Raw genomic sequence first — 24,042 nt, 5'->3', positions numbered from 1 at the left:
TTTGGATACAGAACTGGCTCGAAGGTGGAAGACAGAGGGTGGTGGTGGAGGGTTGCTTTTCAGACTAGAGGTCTGTGACCAGTGGCATGCTGAAAGAATCCGTGCTGGGTCCACTACTTTTCATCATTTATGTAAATGATTTGGAAGGGAACATCGGAGGTGTAGTTCGAAAGTTTGCAGGTGACACCAAAATTGGAGGTGTAGTGGACAGCGAAGAATACAATGGGACCTTGATCAGATGGGCCAATGGGCTGAGGAGTGGCAGATGGAGTTTAATTTAGATAAATGTCAAGTGCTGTATTTTGGAAAAGCAAATCAGAACAGGACATCTACACTTAATGTTAAGGTCCTGGGGAGTGTTGCTGAACAGAGATCTTGGAGTGCAGGTTCATAGTTTCTTTCGAGTTGTAGGTAGACAGGATAGTGAAGAAGGCGTTTGATATGCTTTCCTTTATTGGTCAGAGTATTGAGTACAGGAGTTGGGAGGTCATGTTGTGGCTGTACAGGACATTGGTTAGGCCACTATTGGAATATTGCGTGTAATCAGAAAGATGTTGTGAAACTTGAAGGGTTTCAGAAAAGATTTACAAGGATGTTGCCAGGGTTGGAGGATTTGAGCTACAGGGAGAGGCTGACTAGGCTGGGGCTGTTTTCCTTGGAGCAGCAAAGGCTGAGGGGTGACCATATGGAGGTTTATAAAATCATGAGGGGCATCGATAGGGTAAATGGATAAAGTCTCTTCCCTGAGGTGGCAAACTCCAGAACTAGAGGGCATAGGTTTAAGGTGAGAGAGGAAAGATATAAAAGAGATCTGAGGGGCAACTTTTTCATACACACGGTGGTACGTGTATGGAATGAGCCGCCAGAGGAAGTGGTGCAGGCTGGTACAATTACAAAAATTAAAAGGGTATATGAATAGGAAGGGTTTGGAGGGATATGGGCCGGAAGGTGTGACTAGATTGGGTTGGGATATCTGATCAGCATGAATGAGTTGACCATGCTGTGCATCTATGAGTGGAATGCTGTTCAGAGGGTCGGTGTGGATTTGTTACGCTGAATGACCTGTTTCCACATTGTACCGATTCTATGATCTATGTTTCTATGATTCATAAAGTAAACAATAAATAAAAATCCAATATTGTGCAACACACTCATTTGACATTCTCTGTTGATTTGAAAACTTTTACTCTTCCAATATCTGCTATTGCTAAATGGTGCAATTCTAGTTTATTTAGTAGAGGTGACCCCTGACTGCTCAGATCCTTGTTTTGATTGGAGAACTTTTGTTTGATGTTCTCGAAAGTTTGACACCCATGAGGGCCCAACAAAACTGTTCCACCTACTATTACGCAACAACAGATTGGCAATGGGGCATGAGGGAGTCACATCAGACACCGACTGAGGCAATGGCTGAATGGATGAGAAATGAAAACAAATTGAGCTAAATCTCCTTTTCCATGTCACTTTTCCTTTTATTGCTGTCATGGCCCAATGTGGAAGATTGAAGACATGAATTAGAACTTCCATGATAAGAATGTTTTATGAACATTATGCATGTGATCGCAGTTTATTTTACTTCAAGAAAGGAAGGAAGAGACCTAAATGGAACGTTTAAATGGATGGACAACATTTCTTGAATGTGGCTACAAAGTTACTGATGGGAAACATGATGTTGAATGAAGACGAGGGTGAGTGTGAGCGGTGGATAGATAGATGAGATTATGTGGAAGTGTAAAGTCAAAGAGAAATGTGTGTGCCCACAAGTGAAGTTTGTGTGAGAAAGTCTGTGCAGAAGTAGGCTTGGGCAGGCAGAATGAGGAGATTAGCATGACATGAAGATAAAGAGGTAACTGAATGTGCCATTGTATTATCCTTTTCTCTGGTGAATAGGCCATTATAATGCTCCAGCACTGTGTTCAGGAACATAGCATCAGAAACTTCCCTCCCACTCTCAATCTCCAGCAGTCTTCCTTGCTCCATTGTTGGCTTCTTCCTCAAATTGACAGAGAAGCGTATTTCACTGTGGACCCATATAGACTGCATTGTAAGGTTTCGGGAGACAGAGTGAAATCAAGTGCAGATTCGTCATTCAAATCCCTGTAAACATTCAAAGTGTAACAGTTGGTTTTTTTTCCTGTTTTTCACCGCCTCCATCTTTGCAATGCTCCTTTAAGTAGTTAATCTGAAATTGAGTCATACACACTGCCATAATGAGTGCTCACTGGTTGAGTAAGAAATCATGTGAAAATTCACTGACATTGCTAGAAAACCACTAACAGATGTGCTGCATTTGAGGTTTTTCCACGTGCTACTGGTCTCCCTGCTTGCATGTTGTCACATTATACTTACACACCTCCAATATCAAAGCCTACATGCTGGAGCTAATAGTTAACTACCTCATCTGTCATTTCAAACTGTTTAACTGTTTGCTCATAATCCAGAAACTACTAGCAAATGTTATGACAGATTTCTGTTTTAGCCCAGATGTTAGATTGCATTTTAGTTAGTTTTTGAAGAAATTGGATTTATTCATGTTGATAATGCTGCAGAAAGTTTGCAAGTTATTGAATATACTTTTATTGTTTAATGGCATGTATCTTTCCTGGAACATTTGATGATTCCCCTTCATTAGCCTAAAATGTGTATGAATAATTGGAAGACAGCTGTCAACTGAGCTCCTATCAACTGTCCCTAAAGTAGAATAAATCACAAAGTTATTTGAATGTTTTGAATTATGGTTGAATGAAAAGCACAGGGGATTCTTGCTGAATGAACAGCTCAGAGGCGCTAAAATCAATCATACCTGGCTGAAGTCATAGCATAGGTTGTGAATTAAAACCTAATGCCTCCTTGCATTGAGCAGTTCTTCAGCAAAATGAGATTTATGATTTTAAATTTTAGTATCGATAATATACATTTACACCTGAGGCTACTGCTCAATATCTGGTAAAGTCAACATTTGAATTTCTCTTCTCTTTGGAAAGATCATTGAGTCAATGGCTTCATGTGTGGTGTTAGAAATTAAAATCACCTCATTGCCCATAGCATATTCAGTGTTTTGACACTTGAACCCATGAAGTATATAAGGGTATTGCACACAACCAATTTGTGAGCTTAATGTAACATGGAGGATTAAGCCATCAAGTGAATAATGGAATTGTCTGTTAGCACTAGGTATCACAGCAGGCCAGTATTCTAATGGGCAGGGTGGTCCTGGCTGACCCAGCAATGAGAAGCATGCCATTGTCCTGCATTGACCCAGCAATGGAAAGCATGCCATTATTCTGTGTAAGACAGCTATCATATTTTAGAATGGATAATGTAATTCTGTAAGAGATTGGAAATAGATACATCATCCCTCGATCCTGTGTAGCAATGCTTTAGGCAAACTAGAATGCAATGTGGAGATCAAAAGGGCAATGGAAGTTGCTATTCTTTGTATGAAGATTGTCTTAATGTAGTGCTACTTTTCTCTCGGAATATGCTGTTGGTATTATTGAGTTTAATTCTTCCCTCTGGGACTAAATGATAGATGAGGAAGATGAAATATGGTTCCTGTTTTTTAAAGAAACATCCCAATTTCAAGCTTATTTCCTGTAGTGCGTAGAATATAAACTAAGCAAGAAATTATTTGGGAACTATAACTGTCAAAAAACGGCAAATACAAATTTCATAATAAGGATCATCTGAATGAAGTATTTTAGTTTTGTTCAAGTGATTACCTAGTCTCCCCTCTGCTCTGATTAATCAGCTTTAATAGCCACTTTTGGAAATGTATTCTATTTTCTAACAAGCCTTTGATTGAATAATTTCTTCTACTGTCCATCTGTTGCTGCTAATGATAGGTTTGTCTCTTTATAAAACATCCAGTTACCCGAAAGGGAATGCTGATATAGTTTGTAGAAACAGTAAAGAATCCCTGCTCAGTCAAAAAGCTCCAATTGTTTCTAAATGTCTCATAAGTTAGCTGTAACTGATGGTACTGTTGATATTTAATAAAATCAAAATATTGCAGATGCTAGAAATCTGAAGCAAACACAGAAAATGCTGGAGGTCCAGCAGATCTGTGGAAAGAGAAACACAGTTCATGTCTTGGATTCAACAGGACTTCTTCAGAACTCAGTACTCATTGGTATTTGTTGAATCAAGACAATATGAGACATGAATTCGATTTGCACATTATTATCAGAAAAATTGAACATTTTTGACTGTGATGTGATGTACTGCTAACATCTATTCTGTTAAGGTGCAGGCAGGAGTAAAGACTGGGAAATGTGGCTTTGATTATATATGCTGTTTTAGCAAAACAAATACAAATTGCACCTATCTTCAAAAATAATTTTTCTCCTGGGTATTTACACAATGGTATGTTCATAAGGATGAATGGAAAAACATTTCATAGTCCAATTGCACAATCTTTCAAAATGTAATAACTTTTCAAAGATAATTGCTTTAAAATTGTTCTTGATAATTTGAGTCATTGAGTAATGAACTACCTGTGAATCACTAAAGTTGAAATTATTGTTGTTTTATAGAAGATTTAAGTTTTGAACCCATCAGGACAGTTCACAAGAAATACCAAAATAAAACAAAAACAACATTTATGTTATTTTCTGTACAATTCTTTCTATCCGTACAGAACAGTGTATAAACTAATATTTGTAGCGTCCAGTATACACAAGTGTGCCACACTGTGAACCCAACTGATGATCCCAAATTGGTTGTTCGTAAATTCTTCACACTCAGGGGTACAAGGCAAATGTTGTCCAGTTACATAATCACATCTAATATTAAACTTGATGCAAATTTTGCAAACACAGGCTGGTTACATTTGGTCTGCATCTTGCTCACTGCGAACAGCCAAAGACATATGTTGCTTGGCACTATTCTTTGGAACTTACAGCCTACACACTGGCACTGAAATTCAAATACCCCTTTGTATGACAGGCAGCACAACGTTTTGGCTTGATACCAGCATCCTATTAGTGGCAGCCATTGGCTGTTCACAATTTTGTATGATATACAGTGAGAAATGATCTCGTATAAACAATATCCCATAGGATGGCTTTGATATTGCTTATGTCAGTATTAAGCTTGCATGATGAATGAATGGTGTGATTCCCAATTAATAGGTTGTGGATATGGCCTATGTTTTTATGGACAGAACTGTAGGAATACTAGCACATGCATTAACTAATGGATGTAGGTTTGCTGTAGACAGTAGTTGAGAATCTCCTGGCTGATTTCTCAATTAGGACATCAAGGAAAGGACTTCATTTCAAAGATGAATTTGAGTGCAGGTTGGAGTCCATTAAGACATGAAGTAAATTATTGAATAAAAGTGCAGATTCAAATTAAACAACCTCACCATTGATATTTTGGAATCTGAAGGCAACATAAAATATGGTATCATTCCATTGAAGATGCAGTTTTCGATTACTGAAATTACTTCAAGAAATATTACACTCTGTTCTTACAAGATTACGATCTAGCTGTCAACTCCTTCGTAAAGTTGTTCTATTTTCATTAACAGTCTTTCAAATCATACATGTTGGTAATGTCCTTATACTCAAAAGAGCCAATTTAACTTTAGGAGCTTCCTTTAGATGTGTAAGTGGATGTCATCAGTGAAAGATTCCACTTTGTGATTAATTCTCTATGCAGTGCTTCCATATTTTTAAAGCTAACACAATATTTCAGAAACTGGAGTTGCACTGAACTCAACTTATGCTTAAAATTCCCCAATTGTCTGCATCATTATTGAATGAATTGTACCCAGGACACTGACATAATCAAAAGATTTACTAACATAAAATGGCTTAGGTTGTATTTTTTTCAATTCACTTGTGGGACATGGACATCACTGGCTGGCCATCCTTAGTTGCCCTTGAGAAGGTGGTGATGAGCTGCTATCTTAAACCACTGCAGGTAGATTCACAATGCCTTTAGGGAGGGAAGTACAGGATTTTGACCCTGCGACACTGAAGGAATGGTGACATATTTCAAGTCGGCAGGCTTAGTGGCCTGGAGGGTTATTTGCAGGTGCTTTCTCTTTTCCTTCTAAATGGAAATAGTTGTGAGTTTGGAAGGTGATGTCTCAGGATCTTTGGTGTGTCAGTATATAATAGCTATGGAAATGGGTATCTTATTGGGTTCGTTGTAATATATGTTTCATTTTATATTGCTTGCGTTTGAGAAACTTATGTAAATTCCCCAGCCAAATTTTCTTCATCGATATCTCAATCTGTCTTGCTTCATTTGAGCCGGGTTTATCTTTATGAACCTTTTCTGAGTTCCAGTTCACAATGTTGTTGGGTGCAGCATATGCAACTGACTTTTTTATTTTCTGCAAATAACCCTCCAGGCCACTAAGCCTGCCGACTTGAAATATGTCACCATTCCTTCAGTGTCGCAGGGTCAAAATCCTGTACTTCCCTCCCTAAATGCATTGTGGATCTACCTGCAGCGGTTCAAGATAGCAGCTCACCACCACCTTCTCAAGGGCAACTAAGGATGGCCAGCCAGTGATGTCCATGTGTTTCTTCAAAGCTCTCTTCTCCATATTCCTTTATTTTCTTAGCAAAGCAAAATCTGTGGATTTCAGTCTTGAAAATTCCGAATGAATTTGAATCATTCAAATGAATTAATAGTCAGTTAACCTTCATGAGCACAGAAATTTGAATAACTTCAGTTTCTTCAACCAATTTCTCCAACCCTCTCTCATAACAAATTCCAAATACTTGAAGTTAAATATGTATTATGAAGATTTGGGATACCAATAGAAAACAAAAACATACTGTAAAGGTTTTAATACTGCACAACACCAGTACAGGTTGATAAGGAAGTGACAATGAAAGCAAAAGCCATAAGTAAGATCAGAAAACATTTGAAGGCTTAAGATTATGCAATTACAAAAGATAGAGGGCCAAAAAAAGTGGAATGTAAAATGAATGAAATAAGATCCTTTGCTTTCTTTCGGTTTTCTCTCTCCTTCTCTTGAGTTGCTCAACCTTCCAAGGGTAGTCTTCCAAGGCTGCCAACATATTCTGGGATCTAATCCAAGTGACATCATTCTTTGTGTGTTAATCTTGATAGGAAGAACGAGCCTATTCCATATTATGGGCAATGCATTTTCAGTAGTGATTTCCTGCAGGAGTTACTATGCCCAAATAGATTAGATTCTACCATAAAGTCCTGAGTCACAATTGTGATCATCTTGTGCTAGTCAGAGAAATCCGTATCCAATTCAAGAAAACGTGGAATCTAACAGAATAGAACTCTAACAATTTAATTTGTGATTCATGGTAACATACTAATATTAAAGAATTGGCTTTAGGTAGTTGCAGGTTGGTAGTAACTGGTACTATCAGCTTGGCTTGGTGACCATTTGTAATATGCCATGATTGCTACTCTGCTTGAAGTCAACTTACTCAATACAGTCTATTTGAAGTTTGGACCTTATGGGTTTATGTGCCACATTAGTCGTGAAACCATCAGAATCCTTCGAAGCAAATCATCAAGACTAATTATGTATAATTAAACTTTCACATTGTAATTGGTATCAGAAGACACAGTGCTCAGTCCAAGGAATGTGCTGTCTTCATTAAAAAACAAGCACTGAATGAGCAATTTGGCAATGACGACAATACCATTGTTGTGGTGGTTTAACAGCCACTTTGATTTTGGATTCAGTGTTTACAAACTTTATTTTCATAAACATATGCTAGGAGATAGAGGGCTCTTGTTCAAGTCTCTCCTTCCCAAAAGTGTGTCAAAATATGGCTGAACAGCTTGTTTGAAATAACCCTACAGGAGACCCATTTTGTAAAAGTCCACCAAGGTATTTCCCCGTTTTGTCAGCATGACAATTTATAATCTTAATTCTCACTTTACATTTTAATGTTTTTACAGCTCACTGGTTATTGACTATCTAGCACCTGCATCACATATCTTTCTCAATTACCAGAACTATACATGCCTCATTTCTCTGCTCATTAATCCCCTGAAGTATTGTTATCCCTCTGATTTTACATTGCCTTCTTGTTTGCTCCCTCATCACCTCATGGGTGTTCTATCACTCAAATGTATCAGCACATTTTGGACTGGGGAATTTGACCAAGTCATGGTCTAGTGTAATGTTTGCAGTCTTCCAGATTTGAGGATAAATATGTGAGGACATGCCATAGAGTCATAGAAATGTACAGCACAGAAACAGACCCATCAGTCCAACCCGTCCACGCTGACCAGATATTCTAGATAAATATAGTCCTATTTGCCAGTATTTGGCTCATATCCCTGTAAACCTTTCCCATTCATATACCTATCCAGATGCCTTTTAAATGTTGTAATTGCACTCGTTTCTACCACTTCCTATGGCAGCTCATTCCATACATGCAGCACACATTTGTGTGAAAACTTTGCCCCCTTAGGTTGCTTTTAATCTTTCCCCTCTCACCTTAAACCTATGCCCTCTAGTCTTGGACTCCCCTACCCTGGGGAGAAGACCTTGTCTATTTACCCTATCCATGCCCCTTATGGTTTTATAAATATAATTTATAAATATAATTTATAAATAAGAATTTTTGGTCTGATTCATTGATTCCTACAAATGAGCTAAATATTGAATGTTTAAGTACACAGTTCTCTGTTCTCATCACATCTTCAAATTCCACATATCCTCCATGGCTTAAATCCTTGCCTTCAATAATTTTAATTTTCTTTTCAACTCTTGGTCTACTTCAACTACACTGCTGTGAGCTTCACTATCTATTAGTGTACATTTTTTTTATTTCATCTCCACTCTGTTCCTCTGTCGTGTAACGCACTTTGATATTCCTTTCTGTACATAAGGAGTAATGTGGATCTGTTACTTATTAAAATATGATGAGTTCAACCTTGGAATAAATTTCCTAAATTGTGCTGATAATACAACGTTTGGACTGGATTTTACAATCAGCAGTGGAGCAATGGCACTTAACTGCTGACCACAAAGATCTAGCAGCCTTTGTGGTGCAGACGTTTCCGATACCAATGGTACTTTAAATCTGGAACAATGATATGCATAAATCCTCTATCAGCAGTAACATCAACATGCATGGTAATCAGAATCATTTTAAACTGAAAACAAAAAATTCTGGGAATTACAGTGGGTCAGGCAGTATTCACGGAGAGACAGCAAGCTAACATTTCAATCCAGTTAACTCTTCAGAGCTGACATGAAATGTGGAGGGGGCTGTTTTTATGCTATAGTGTGGGGGGGGGGGAGGGGGGAGGGGAGGGGTGGTGATGTTTGGAGTGCTTGGGATTGCTGATAGTGCTTAAGTTGAGTGATCGGAATGTGAGAATGGCAGAACAATGGTGTGTCTAACTGCCAAACAGGAAAGAACAGTCCCGTTGGAGTTGGGGGGAGGGGAGAAAGAACATGGTGATAGAGAATGCAACAAGTAAAGCCAAAGGAAAAAGAATGTATGGGAGGGAGTTCACAATCTGAAGATGCTGAAGTCAATATTAAGTCCAGAAGATTGTAAAGTGCCTAGTCTGAAGATGAGATATTGTTCTTGCAGTTTGTGTTATGATTTGCTGGTGCATTGGAACAGAAGATAGACAATTGGGCACGCAATCAGCAACTGTGTTAAAATGACAGGCTACAGAAAGATTGGGTTCATGCTTGTGCACGGACTGGAGGTGTTCTGCAAAGTGGTTATCAAATCTGCATTTGATTTCTCCAATGTAGAATAGGTCACATTGGGAGCAGGAAATGCAATAGACCAGATTGGAGGAAGTAGGGATGAAATGCTGCTTCACTTGGAAAGACTGTTTAGGCTCTTGGATGGTGAACAGGGGGAAGGAGGTTACATGGGGGGTGGCGGGAGAATGCTGCTGATGTTTGAGAAATGGACTACAGTGTCCCAGAGGGAACAGTCATTGTGAAGTGCAGACAGGTGGAATGAGGGGAAGATGTGTTTGGTGATAGTGTTCTGCGGGAGGTTGCCTGTAATGGCAGAGAATGATCATTTAAATGCAGAGGCTGGTGGGATGAAAAGTGAGGACAAGGGGAACCCCATCATGCTGTTGTGTGTGATGGGAAAGGGCAAAGATGGAAGCAACTACCATCCACAATGGGCAGGAAACTACAGTTATGGAAGTATTCTCACAGATAGCAAACCAGGTCGCTTTAAAACACATTATGCTTCATTTACATGTTTAAGTAGAAAAAAAACTTTTATCATCTGGGTTGAAATAATGTTAAAAATATGTTGAATTTGTTATTATAATGAAAAAAAACAATTCTATAGGTATAAAATCAGCTTTTTAGGGCCATTGAGGAGCTTAGTGGTAATCATGAGCTTAATACAATATTACAAACCCAGTGAACCTCCATTAAGCATTGTAACTTTTTCCAAGTTTCTTGCATTGACATGAATGGTGTAAAAATATAAATTTTTGTTAAATCACTGAGAGTTTAGTAATTGAAATTTCAAAGTTCCTCAACAACACACACTCCAAACAGGGCAGCAAGGTGGCTCAGTGGTTAGTACTGCTGCCTCACAGTGCTAAGGACCCAGGTTCAATTTCCGCCTCGAGCAACTGTCTGTGTGGAGTTTGCACATTCTCCGGTTTCCTCCAGGTGCTCCGGTTTCCTCCCACAGTCCAAAGATGTGCAGGTTATGTCAATTGGCTATGCTAAATTACCCGTAGTGTTCGGTGCATTAGTCAGGGGTAAATGTAGGGGTATGGGTCAGGGTGGGTTGCTCTTCGGAGGTTCGGCGTGGACTTGTTGGGCCAAAGGGCCTGTTTCCACACTGTAGGGAATCTAATCTAGGATAGAATCCAGAGATCTGATTTTTGCCTAAATGGGCGACTCAGGAGCCTTTTAACAGTAAGCATGATCCAATTCCAGACATTAAAATCCTCTTTCTTTCCGATTTTTGACAATTCTTTTGCCACGTGATAAAGGTGTAAACTCATTGCAGCACTTACAGCCTTGCCAGCACTATTGCAGTGTGGGTAGTTTGAACCCTCCCACATGTTTTCACGATGTCACATCCCTTCTGTTGGTAGATATACTTCACAGTTTCTCAGGAGGCATGAACTATGGGGATCCGCATTCACAGGTGAGAACCCAAAGCAAAATAATCACCTGTTCCCAGAATTCTTATTGCTGGCTTTGCAATACTACAAAAAAAAGCTCCTTCAGTTTCAGTAATTGGATGCTACATTGTAAGTGAGATGTTCCTTCACTGCTATGATTGATTTTAGGGTTCTGTCCTGCAAAGATTTGCTGACCATTACATTGCGTAATTTTTAAATTGTATCAGAGTACACTTTATATTGGGCCAGTGCTGTAATGATCTGAAGTTATTTAAATGCCCTGACACCTTTCAAATTGAACACAAAAAATCATTTAGTTGTATCCACTTAGATCCTCTGCTCATGAACTGCTGGTTGACAGGACATCTGGTGCAGAATAGAAAGAAGACTAACTGCTTTTTTCAGTTTAATAGCACCATTGTTTATATTTTCTGGGGTTACATTTCCTCGTATTATTTTCACAATTGAGTCCATTATGAATGCTTGGCTATGTTTCAAAGCAACAAATTTCCTTATCTCAGCTGGAGACTGTGTTCATATTTTACAGTTTTCAAAAGTTATTAAATGATTATCTTAGGTGTGGTCAGTGAAATTGAGGCTTATTTATTCAACAGATTAGCTGCTTGAGCAGGTTCATATTTTCATGTGTTTTCTTAATGAAAGTATAAAATATATTTGAGGATTCATGGGGAGACCATGGAGGGACATAAAGAATATGAGAAGGCATGGGAGCACATAGCTGGGTGGGTTTGGAGTTGAAGATTTGATATCCATCTTTAAAAATGAACTGGTGTTCCAGTAAAGTGAGGTGGGCATTCTAGTCTCCTTGTCTGGTTATCAATCCAGCTCAGTTTCAGCCTCCAGCCTCCAGAAGTAGTGGAGCTGACTCCATCATGCGCTATCCTCCCCACACAGATAACAGATGTTGAGTGGGAGCCTTTCTCTAACTCAGCACATCCTGAACGTTTGCTGGCTGGACCTCCCACCTCGTCAATGAAAATTTGATCCATCATAATAATTTACAAATTTCTGAATGTTTGCACACTTCCAACTCTGGTTTCAGTGAACATATGATGGTGAATACATGCTGATATTTGCTGTCATTTTCACCACTAAATGCAAGCCATTGTTGTTGTATGCAACCACTTAATTTTAATTCAGATATTTTAAGGATTGTCTGTACCTTTGGAATTTCTAACATTGTAAGCAGAAGGAAATCTTGTTGTAAATGTGGTTAGAAAACTATGAATTATGTGTGTTGGTAGGTTGTAAGTATGAAGCAAACTTGTTGTTTAGATGCAAAACCATAAAGATATTGATATAAAATGTAATAGTGGAATAAATGAGTTTTGAATTTGAATTTGATGAATCTAGCAATATCAAATTAATACTGATTCATTTTAATTAATATAAGAGTTGGTTGTGGCATGATCTCAGCTGATGTTAATGCTGTACAAGTCATTTGTAGGCTTTTATTCCCACTTTGCTCGATCCATTGGGGTTTCCTTGGATATCAATAACCCAAGGCAGTTCTAAAATGGAACATATTCAATGTCCTCTATTAAACTAAAATACACTAAAGAAATGCTGCATTGTACAATGCTTACAATCACAAGGGAACCTATTTATGTGGGCTTGTACAAAGATCAAACCAGAACAGATGATTAGCCTGCTCTGTCCCAAATTTTCAGTATGTGAAACCCTGAAGTCTATTGGTGGAAAATCTTTAAACAATCCCTACCTGAGCCAGCTAACAAGCCTCCTTTATACCCTTTTCCCATGCAAACTACCCATGCATTCAAACTCTGACACCATTCAGCTTCCTAACACTATCCAGCCTGCATTAATGATCAGATGACCACTGGCAAACATCACAAATCCGTCATCTACCATGTTGGTTTGATCAGTTTACGCATTGGAAAAAGACCTATTTCTTACTTTTAAGAAAAACTTTGACCTCAGTTTTCACTTCCTCTCACTTTATGTCCACCATCCTATATATGCATTGTCATAATATTACAACAATCAAAAATTGTTAACTGATACATTGTCCATATCGTTGCATCTGTTCATTGGATCTCTTTTAAGCTTTTCCAGAGTTACTAAGACAGTCTGTCCATTGCTGCTGCATGACAATACTCAATCTAAATACATACATATTTCTTCTCCAAAACACAAAACACATTAAGACCAATAACATTTCTCATCATTAAGTCATCATCAGGCTTCATGTGTCCTTTTCTCTTTCTTGTTTTATTTGATTTCATTTAAATTCATTTTGCTAACCTAGCAAATTGTGGCTTAATAATATCTATTGAGCTCAGATTGAAGCCTGAAATGTTGTATTTTTTCTTTATTAATCATGGAAGTCAGTTACTGACTGCATTCACAAGAGACTGCCAGTATACTTTTTAAGTGGGCAAGCAGGAGGTTGGAAAAACACAGAGCCAGGCAGTGTCACGAGGTGGAGAAGTTGACATTTCAGGTGTAACGCTTCTTCAGGAAGGTGGGTGTAGGGGGAGCTGCAGATAATAGGGCTGATGGGAGCAGGGTAGTGAAGTGGGGATAGGTGAAGACGGGCAGAGGGCACGACCTGGTTGGTCAATGGGAGGAATTAATCTAGTAGGTGGCTGGGAGGAATGGAAGGGAGGGGGAGGGGCTGGGAAGGGAGTCGTGGGAAGGGAAGGATATTATTTAGTGTTGAGTCTTGTAGGCTGTAGGCTGTCCAGGTGAAAGATAAGGTGGTGTTCCTCCAATTTGCGGTTTGGTGCATTGTGGTAATAGAGGAGGCCAAGGATGATCATGTCAGAAAGGGAGTGGGAAGGGGAATTAAAATGGGTGGTGACTGTGACGTACAGTCAGCCCCTATGGGCCTGGCTGAGATGCTCGGCGAGCCTTTCCCGAAGTTTATGTTCGGTCTCCCCGAAGTAGAGAAGACCACTTTGGGAGCACCTGATGCAGTAAACTAGGTTGGAAGAGAGGCAGGCGAACCTCTGTCTCACCTGGAAGGACTGCTTTTTAAAACAAAGAACAAAGTATTTATTAAACAAGGAAAAACATGAGAACAATATTAAATCTGGCAAAAACATTGGAAAAACTTAATTGCAAATTCACAACACAGTATTTTATCTCAGCAATATCTTTGCAAAAACCTAAACTTCAGCAAAGTCACCACGATCTGTATATTAACGCTTCTCCCACAGGCAGTCACAGCTGTAGCCAGCTGTCTTTCAGCCGATTCCTACTAGATTCACTGGAAATTATTTTTCTTCAGCTGGTATCTCTCCTTGAGACTCTTAGGCCTTGCTGCATATTAATCTCTCTATTGCTTAAACATTAGTGAAAATGCCTAAACAGAGATTCGAGCAGTTTTGCCAGATTTCCTACGAAAGAGATTCACATTTAGGTTGTCACTATCTGGCAGTGCTTCGGCACTGTTCTCTTCTCTGTGTATCACCGAATCCACATTTTGAAACCATGTCATAGAGTCATAGAGATGTACAGCATGGAAACAGACCCTTTGGTCCAACACGTCCATGCCGACCAGATATCCCAACCTAATCTAGCCCCTTTTGCCAGTACTTGGCCCATATTCCTCTAAACCCTTCCTATTCGTAGACACACCCAGATGCCTTTTAGATGTTGTAATTGTGCCAACCTCCACCACTTCCTCTGGCAGCTTATTCCATACATGCACCATGTGTCCCCTTTCTTAACACACAAAGAAATACAGAAATATAAAGTTAAAATTATGCATGTTCTTAACAGACAGAAAATGTGGTGTTGGGAGTGAAGGATTTTGCTATTCAGTGACTTGTTCAGTATCTCAAACCCTGAAGTCAGTTCGTGGAAAATGCCAACATTATTTGAGGAATACAGATTTAAACCTGACATAATAAAATGAGTGCTTTTGCAATAATAAATAAGATGCATCCACTAATAAGGAAAATACAAGCAATCCTTGTTTTCTATAACTGTAGCTAAAATAATACAATAGCATTTTTTTCTACAATTTTTTTGTACTCAAAATTAGTGTGTTAAAACATTTATTCATAATTACAAGTCCAGTATACAACAATTTAATTATTTATGTATTCTAAGTAGGCAGAAGTAATATAGCTCGGAAAGGAAGGAAAAACTACAATAATTGCTGTAACCTCGTAAGTACAGAATTGCATAGGTTGCCATGGTAATGCAGATAGTTCCCTGAGCAATGAGTAGTGGATTGATCCATAGAGATTTGTTTGTGATGGAAAAATGAGGGAAGTAAAAGCAGCTCAGGAGGTATAGTGCTGCACCAATGAAGGATTGCCAACATCAAAGAATGTACAGCTGCTTTCCTTGGGTGATGAGCAAGTTGATCTAAAAATAATTAAGCTGTGGTAATTTTAAATGCATTATTGAAGAAAAAAACACTTTTATGGAAAGAGTTTTCTTTTCAAAATAATGTTTCTTTTACAGTGTAGAGAAAAATCACATTGAAATGTGAGAGAGAAATCCTGATTAAAATTCCACCAAATAGACAGGGTCAGACCTTCCTCTAGGGATTAGGTAAAGAATGGACAAAAAATATTAAAGTATCCCTTGTTCTATTTCCAATTTAACAAGGGCAGCAGAGGGTTGTGCCTGCATCTGCACAGTCATTCGTCCCCATGAAGACCACATTTTCGAGGACATTTCAATCTTCTGTCTAGCATCTTTCAATTGAGGTAAATAGATAATTTTCCATGTTCCAAGATATGTTTTGTTCCAGTTAGAATGTCAATGCCAAAGATGTTTTGGGCAAGGTGAGCTGGAAGGTAGGGAGGGAGAAAGTTGTTGAGCATACACTTTAAAAATGGATGACCAAAAATAAAATTGCAGTTTTTTTCATCCTTTGAAATAATACATGATACATATAACTATCCACAAAGATGTTTGCTTAGTCAGTGTAGTAATGCTCCATTGTTTCAATTTCTTTCACTGTCATACTTAACAATTACGTTAATGTGGAATGCACACTTGTAAATACCTTTTCCAGTATTTGCAATGATATTCCTGGAAGCGGTTGATCTGCTTCAATGAAACAGCTGAGGTTAGAAACTTAAAAATTAATCCTTCTGCTAAAATATTACTATTGTATCTCGCTGGTTTCATGGAAATTGAACATCTAGCTTTTAAAATATACATAAGCTCATGCAATATTTATACAGTTATAAAACATGATATTGTCACAACCTAATAAAGTTTTAAGTGGCATTCATGCCACACAATGCCAGGCAATGACCATCTCCAGTACAAGACAATCTAATCACCGCTATGATATTTAATGGTGGTTTCATAACGGAATCCCCACTATCAATATCCTACTTGTTACCATTGACCACAAACTGGATCACCCGTGTTAATACAATGGATACAACAACAGGTCAGAGGCTCGGGGTATTGCTGTCAATAAGTCACCTTGTGATTCCCCAGACTCTCTCCTCCATCTACAAGGTAGAAGTTAAGAGTGTGATGGAACATTCCCCACTTGTCTGCAAGAGAGCAACTCCAACAACACTTGGGACACCATTCAGACAATTGACTGGCACCACATCCAAAGACATCAACTCCTTCCACCCACTGATGCTCAGTAGTGGCACTATATGGTATTTACAAGGTGCACTGTAGAAATTCACCAAAGATCTGTAGACAGCTCCTTCCAAACCCAAAACCACTACTGTTTCAAAAGACAAGGGTAGCAGAAAAATGGGGACAACACAAACTGAAGTTCCTTCCAAGCCACTCAACATCCTGTTGAGTCAAAAACCTGGAATTCACTCCCTAAGAGCATTGTGGGTCCACCTTCAGCACATGGATACAGCATGTGGAAGGCAGCTCCCCAACACCAGGGCAGCTAGGGGATGGGCAAGAAATGCTGGCCCAGCCAGTGACACCCATGTCCACAAATGATCTTACTCCACGATTATGGCTATTTCCTGTTCCTATCCACTAACCATGTGGGGTAAGTGCTGCAAAGCACTAGCAACTCTTTTGCTTTAAGCTTTCTGGGAGACTAACTTGTGGAAAATCATGGCAAGAGAGAGGTTTATAAAATCAGGAGAGGCAAGCGTATGGTGAATAGACAGGGTCTTTTCCGTGTATGTGGGAGGGTCCAAAACTAGGGAGTAAGGTTTGAGGTGAGAGGGGAAAGACTAAGAAGGGACCTCAGGGGCAACCTTTTCCCACAGAGGGTGGTGCGTGTAGGAACAAGCTGCCAGAGGAAGTGGTGGAGGCTGGTACAATTACAACATTTAAAATACATCTGGATGTATTTGAGTAGGAAGCATTTAGAGAAATATAGGCTAAGTGCTGGAAAATGGGACTGGATTGATTAGGATATCTGGACACATGGATGAGTTGGACTGAACGGTCTGTTTTCATGCTGTACAGCTCTATGACTCTATGATTCTAAGTGAGAAAAGAAATCATTGAGATTATTGAAGCTAAAGTAGGAAATGTCAAAGGGACACTGATATTGAAGATCCTGTTGAGATGAATTTATTTCTGTGTGTATTGCAGCCAGATCTTGGAGATAGTACTGAGCATATTCACATTTGATGCTATCCCTTGCAATATCCACCGCCTCCTCTGATGGGAAGAGCATTTTGATTCTTCTTTCGATTTCATTACCTGACTTCTACATATTTGAAAATATCAGTTATTAGCTTGATTTCGTCTTGAATATAGACATTTTTTTCTAACTCCATAATATTGCTTCTCTGCTGTGTTGAGAAAAATTGACTCCCTGCCACCTTTTAAGCTACTTTAGTCCCTGAAGAACTTGCAGCAGCACATGGTTTTCTGCTTGCTAATCAATAAGCTGCCTACTGGGATTGCATTTCATAATTGCATTTGCTGTCTGTGGAATTAGGATGACTTGGAAATTTGATGGATCTCCTGATTCTGACAGGTTTCTGTTTTTCTTTATTTATCCACTTGCCCATAGTAGGTACTACAAAGCTCAAGAATGTTGATTCCCTCTTCTCACAGAAGCAGACTTACCCGCATTTGTTTTAGGAAATGCTATTTTCAATGTTGGTTGTAATTTGGGGTGGAGGAGCGGGGAAAGCAGGCCAAGGGAGGGAGGTCTTGAAACCAGTGTATCTGCAAACAACAACATATTCACCATTGATGTGAGTTTTCTCTTTGTCCAGATATAATATTTTTTCATTTATCATATTGTTTGTCACATCGACTACATATAAAAATAAGATTGTTTAAGTAGTTACTTGGAACATTGTTTCCTCTAAATTTTTAACATTTTATATTTCACCCTTGATGAGGCAGGTTTCCTTTTGGGAGAGTGAAGTTAAGCCACCTTAAAGTCTTAAAAGCAATTCCATCTTGTTAGTCAACATTTTATTAAATTTAAAATTTGATGTTATAATAAATAAATCAGTTGAATCTCAAAAATGAATTAAGACTGTCAGCACATGAGGTTTGTTGGTTTTGATAAAGGGTCAGTTAGACTCGAAACGTCAGCTCTTTTCTCTCCTTAGAGATGCTGCCAGACCTGCTGAGATTTTCCAGCATTTTCTCTTTTGGTTTCAGATTCCAGCATCTGCAGTAATTTGCTTTTATCCAGTGTTTAATCCACTGCCACCTCTCTCCCAGGAATGCTTACCCTGAAGAAGTACTGCTCTTCTCTCTGACAGAATTTTCGTTTGTCTCTCTCTCTCTCCCGTCCACCTTCACTGCTTTCCTTTTCTCTCTCAGTGTTAGACAAGGTATTTACTAAGACTCGCTTCCACAGCCATATTTCCTTCCTCAGTGACTGCCTTCGCCACGTGGATTTCAACTCCAATTCCACCCTGCATGCAGTCTCCAGGATTACAGGTACTTGCACGATATACAACATTTTTCCAACTGCTGTTCTTGCCGCATCCTAAAAGCCACACTCAGGGCCATGCCCCGCCACATGAAAGCACTGGACACCTCTCTCCATCAGCACCAACTTACTCTTTCTCAACGCTGTCCTGGTCCACAGTTTCATTTCATCCTTCGTATTATTTGACGCCTTAACTCCAAACTTTTCCTGCTTCTTGCAGATGTCAAGGAACGTAAGCTTCAACTTCTCGTCCACACCCCTGCCCACCTCCACCTTCCAACAGTCCCAATCCCTCAAACCCCATCTCTTCCAGCCCCAGCCCTTGCCGTGTGTTCACCATACCCTCTGACCTTCCCCTCTCTGAGGCTGAGCGTGCTGTTCTCAGTAAAGGACTCAGCTTTGTACCCTTACGTCCCCACTTCAATGAATTCCGGGCTCGACATGATGCTGAGCTCTTCTTTCGTTGCCTCCGCCTTCGTGCTGACTTCTTTGGGCAAGAGTTCTCCCCCTGCTCCACAGATCCTTTCACATCCCTCCAACATTCCACCTCTAAGTGGACACCGCCGCTAGGACAATTTCCTGCCCTCGATCTTTTCATTGACAATTGTCGACGGGACATTGGCAGCCTTAATTTCTCTGCCCCTCTTACCCATTCCAACCTCTTTGCATCCAAACTTTCTGCCCTTTGCTCCCTTAGGTCCAACCACAACCTTGTCATCAAACCTGCTGACAAAGGTGGTGCTGTTGTCATTTGGCGTACTGACCTCTACCTCGCAGAGGCTGAGCGCCAACTCTCAGATTCCTTCTCCTACCTCCCCCTGGAGCATGACCACACCACTGAGCATCAAACCATTAAAGGGCTTTGACAAAGGGTCAGTTAGACTCAAAACGTCAGCTCTTTTCTTTCATTACAGATACTGCCAGACCTGCTGAGATTTTCCAGCATTTTCTCTTTTGGTTTCTCTCTGTTGGTTTTGATATTTGGTGATTTAATGTCTCTTCTCTCTGCCATTTCCAGTGGTTGCCTGTTGACCACTCCTCAGCTGTAGCAGCAGATTATGGAAACAATGTGCCTTCCAGCAACATTTCTGCTCTATTCTAGCCTTTCTATACTTGCATCCAGTATTTCTCAAAACAGGAAACTTGAACCAACCGATTTACATTATCTCTCTCAGACCTAGCAATCTGCGTGTTTTGTAGAACTCATGTTGTTGACCATCCTTGATGATGTCTTTCAAATGCAGGTATTCATGAATTGAATTTTGGAATATAATGAGCAGTTTTGGGCTCTTTATCTAAGGAAAGATGTGCTGGCATTGGGAGGGGGAGGGGGTGGGGTTGGGGGTGTGGGGGTGTGGGGTTGCGAAAGGGAGGTGGGTGGGTAGTGGCTCCAGAGAATGATCCTGGGGATGAACTGCTTGTTGTATAAGGAGCAGTTAAGGACTCTGGGACGATACTCGATGGAGTTTAGAAACATGAGGCTGGATCTAATTGAAACTAACAGAATACTGCGAGACCTGCATGGAGTGCATATACAGAATATATTTCCACAAATAGGACAGACTAGGGTGGAAAGACACAGTCTGGGAATGAAAGGATGGGAAGGATGATTTAGAATTGAGAGGAGGAGGAATTTCTTCAACCAGATAGTGGTTAATCTGTGGAACTCATTGCCGCAGAAGGCAATGAGATTAATATAAGACAGAGATTAATAGGTTCTTGATTAGTAAGGGGATCAAAGAATATGGGGAGAAGGCAGGAGAATGGGACTGAGAAATATATTATCCACAATCAATGGGCCAAATGGCCTAATTCTTCTCCTATATCTTATGGCCTTATGGACACCAACATTGTAATGGACACCAACATTGTAATGCCTACCATAAAACAGCATGCACAAGCAGTTGGGTTTGGTCAGCTCTTCATAAAATACAAGGTTTTAGAAAGACAGGAACAAAAGTAGGTTCCATCTTCAGGTGTTGCCCTTTTACAGATCAGGGACACACCTCTAAACCCTCAGCACCCGAAAGTGGTATTCCTCTACCTCCTTTGGCACCTAGACTTTAAACTCCACCCCTCCAAACACCCCTCATTCCATTTCTAAAAAGATTGGACCCTCCCTGTGCAATTTCCCTAACTTAGTTGAGTCTGGAATCCATTGGGATCTTCATAATCCCAGTAACATACTCTATTGAGTACTGGCAGTGTTGGGACTTGAGAGTTGCACAGCAGTTCTGCAAGTTCTCATGGAATGGCAGAGAAGAATAATTGCCTACTTCTGCTCTTTGAGGAGAAAGTGAGGTCTGCAGATGCTGGAGATCAGAGCTGAAAATGTGTTGCTGGAAAAGCGCAGCAGGTCAGGCAGCATCCAGGGAACAGGAGAATCGACGTTTCGGGCATAAGCCCTTCTTCAGGACATTTTCAGCTACTTCTGTTCTTTGTCTCTTTGGTCTTATGGCTGACCTATCACTGGATATCATTAATATTAGATAATCACCAAGAAATCCAGCTGGTAGTTCAGAAGAAACTTCTTCATTCAATAAGTGGCAAAAATGTGGAATTGACTACCACAGAGAGCAGGTGAAGCAAGTAATATACAAGTATTTAAGGCAACACTTGACAAACATTTAATGGAGAAGGGAATAAATGGTTTATGATGGGTACATAAAGATGAGAAAGGAAGGGAGGAAGTTGACCTGAGTTGCCTGTTTCTGCACGTACATTTATGTGACGATTTTTAGAATAATTTGCAATATAAATTTGACCAATGTTGTATCTTCAACAAGTATTGAGTTAATGCATCAGATAAAAGTTAAAATTGTCATAGTCCTGAGGACCATCAGGCTGCCGTCTCATTAAGAGAGTCCACTGGTTGGAGTTCAATCTGAGGGTCAGCATGATCTCAGCCAGTACAGGAATTGAACCCATGCTGTTGAACCAAACTGCATTGTAAGCCAGCTGCGGAGCCAACTGAGCACTAAAACATAATTAGTCAGAAATTAAACGTGGTGAAATGAGTAATATATAACATTTAAAAATTGACAATTAGTCATGTTCATGTCATTAACTGTTGTGTGTTCACCTATCACCAAATGTGTGACAGTCTTTTAATGTTAGACACTGGGGATATGTGAGTATGTTGGTACTGCCAGTTGACTGGCTTTGAACTGGCAGAATTTTTTTTTGGTTTTGACCGTGAGAGAATTAATGTGCCCTGGAGAATTTTGTTTCTTTACATGTTTAATGAGATGTTTATAACCAAGCCTGCTTTTGACAAATGGAGTTCTGTAGGTCTATGGCCCTGTCACAGATAGATGATCGAAGAAATGCATTAATGTACATTTGTTGATTTTAGCACAGATATATTTATTTAATTTCAGTGTTCATTTATTTCAGTCATAAAAATGTGGTAGTTTTTTTCATAGGTCATGGTGGATTTTGTCAGATGAGAGTGTAGAGCTCTGTCTTTTTGATGAATGAAACTTGGGCCGCCCCATTCTGGATCTCTAACCCCTAATAAGAAGCAGGAGGAATTAGTTTGGAAATTTATTTGGCAAGTGACCCAAGTCAAGAAATTTCTCAACATCATTAGAAAGAACCCTGATTCATGCAATTTTTGCTGGGTGATTGATAGTGTGGGTGTTGAGCCAATAAACCATAGAAACACAGTGTAAGCAGCCGTGGGATCAATGAGTATTGTGGCAGGCTAGCTAGAAGACCACCTTGGGTCTCGCAGCTGTTTCAAAAATCTTCAGACCATCTATGCCCCACCCCACATCAACCCCATGGCCCATCATACCTTCCATATTAATTCAATGCCACTTCATGTGCCCACCCACCCTCCTTTCCCCTCTCCAATTCCCATGTCATCTCCTGAGCCACTTATTCACTATTCACCGTGGGCACACCTCAGGAGCCGTATGGGAATTTTAAAATATAAACTTCTAACAATCTAATTCTTGACAGTGAAAAATACTCAGATTCAAGGAATCAAGTCAAAATTGACAAATCGTAAGTGGTTAATCTCTTATAAAGTACAGACAAAATTCTGTTCAGACTCTGCATTATAGTTTCATGAACTTGTCACTTGAACTGTGAACTTTGAAGCCCCTGCTGAGATATTTGTAACTTTTGAAACAAAGCTAAATATTCATAATGACATAACCATAGCTCTTGGAGAAACATTTACTAGGGACTTAGAGTCATGGAGATATACAGCACAGAAACAGACCCTTCGATCCAATTCATCCATGCCGACCAGATATCCCAACCCAGTCTACTCCCACCTGCCAGGACCAGGCCCACATCCCTCCAAACCCTTCCTATTCAAAAACCCATCCAGATACCTTTTAAATGTTGCAATCGTACTAGCCTCTACCACTTCCTCTGGCAGCTCATTCCAAACACGTATCACCCTCTGCATGAAAATGTTGCCCCTCAGATCTTTTTTATATCTTCCTCCTCTCACCCTCAACCTGGACCCCCCCCCCCCCCACCCCAGGGAAGATACTTTATCTACCTACGACTGTAAACTGTGTTTTATAGATAAATTCTAATCAACCTGTTCAGAGATATTATTATACACCTCCGGAGCAGGTGGAACTTGAACCCAGACTTCCAATCTCAGAAATAAGGGTGATATTACTGCGCCAAAGAATTTGCTACTGCTTTTATAAGCTACAGCAGATGACCCATCAACCCGAGCGGTCTGGCAGAACAGTACTTTATAAATTCTCAGCAATGGCTACAGCCTAATGTTTTCAAAGTTAAAAGTTAAAAATACATTGAATTCACGACAGTCCATATGTAACTTTCAAGTGTATTGGTGGCTGCTGCCCAACGTTATGATTCCCATAAGTCTAGGTTAAAGCCTTTTTAACAGACAAATGGGATCTATTTGAACTCAACATCAGCTCACTTCCATAGAGTTTGGGTTTCTCACTTTTGGGAAATCACATCTTGCCCTATCTCAGTCAGTAAAAAAAACTGGAATTGTCAGAAATGGGAATAGGGCTTCTGCTTCCAGATTCCACATGCCATTTTTAACAATTTGTGAAGCTTTCTAATGTTGACAAAATCCAGCCTGCAGTGTTCACAGC

General features: G+C 39.8%; 1 protein-coding gene across 10 annotated transcripts in view; it reads left to right on the top strand.

Annotated features, from left to right (window-relative positions):
- The window catches only part of naaladl2 (N-acetylated alpha-linked acidic dipeptidase like 2), a 1,006,049-nt gene that overhangs the window by 347,170 nt on the left and 634,837 nt on the right, over positions 1-24,042 (top strand). The window contains exon 1 of one of the 10 annotated variants that reach the window (XM_087993581.1): positions 15,728-15,800. The exons of the other annotated variants lie outside the window; for them this stretch is intronic. The gene's annotated coding sequence lies outside the window, so the exon portion shown is untranslated. Of the gene's footprint in view, positions 1-15,727; positions 15,801-24,042 lie in introns of those variants that run through there. 10 annotated transcript variants of the gene reach the window in all.

This window comes from Chiloscyllium plagiosum, unplaced genomic scaffold, assembly GCF_037043375.1.
Source record: "Chiloscyllium plagiosum isolate Xiang-an unplaced genomic scaffold, Cpla_swu_hap1 HiC_scaffold_13, whole genome shotgun sequence".
Classification (NCBI taxonomy): domain Eukaryota; kingdom Metazoa; phylum Chordata; class Chondrichthyes; order Orectolobiformes; family Hemiscylliidae; genus Chiloscyllium; species Chiloscyllium plagiosum.
The sequence above is the reverse complement of the archived record's forward strand: the minus strand, read 5'-3'. Positions and strand labels throughout refer to the sequence as shown.